Here is a 1,068-nt window from a genome sequence, read left to right as displayed (position 1 = left end):
CCACAGCCCGCCTCACCGTCCGTGAAGCTTCCGTGGTCCGCTGTTCCGGCTTCGATTTTCGACCCTCCCGAGGCTGCTAGAGCAGCCCTGCGGAGCCTCCCGGATGCACCAGCACACCGTCGTCCAGGACGACGGCGCATGCGCTGCCCAGTGACCGGGCGGGTCGGCCCCGACTAGGGCCGGGCCCAGCCGCGCGGAGAAGACCACCGAGCTCGAAACACGTCGCCGCGGCCGGCCGTTTCGCAAGCCTGAGCGGGTCGCCAGACACCCGCGAGAGCCAGCAGCTAGAGCGCCGTCGTAGCCGCAGATCGAGTCGAGGAGCTTGATGTCCACGGTAGCAGTTGTGGAGAGTGGTGGGACGGTGCGTGTAGACGCGTCGATTGAGGGCTCTTTTTCGAAACGCGACGGGTACGGCTTGACAACTGCCAGCACAGTTTTACGCCGGCCAGCGTGAGAGCAAAACAGGGATCCGGCGACCCGTACGCTTTGCGCGTGGCGACCGGTGGCTGTCTGGAGCTCGTGCGAGCTGGTCCGACGCGTGGCCGAGCCGAGAGGACCAGCGAGCGACCACATTGGCGATGAAGCTTGGCGGCCGGCGCCTCGTCGCCAGACGTCACAGCGGCGTGGACGCAGGAGTGTGAGGCGACGAGTGCCGGCAAATCCGGCCCGGTGTGGCCGGCAGCTGCCTAGCGCTGGCCTGTGGCCGGCGCCGCGGTGGCGGAAGAGGCGTCTCGCCGCCGTGGCGGCGGTCGGCAGGTGCGAGCGTGATGGCCATCGTGCGGCAGACCGGCAGAGTCCGAAGGCAGATTTTCTCGAACAGCTCTTGCTACGGGGGCGGGGAACTCTTGTCTTGTGGTTCTGTGTGTCGCTCCTGTGTGACCGCCACCGCCCGTCTTGCGTCCACCCATACCGCGTTGGTGTCCCAGTCGTTGGTCGGACTGTGTTTCGCCTTCCCATCAATCAAAAAAGAGATACTCTGGGCACCCTTTGTCTGTTCCATCACTTAGTATTAATGAGAGAGAGAGATTTTTAGCAATACCAAACATTCGCCGAGTTTAGTCTCTAGAG

The sequence above is a fragment of the Emiliania huxleyi genome (genome assembly GCF_000372725.1).
Source record: "Emiliania huxleyi CCMP1516 unplaced genomic scaffold EMIHUscaffold_26, whole genome shotgun sequence".
In the NCBI taxonomy this organism is placed as follows: domain Eukaryota; phylum Haptophyta; order Isochrysidales; family Noelaerhabdaceae; genus Emiliania; species Emiliania huxleyi.
This window is presented reverse-complemented; position numbering follows the sequence as displayed.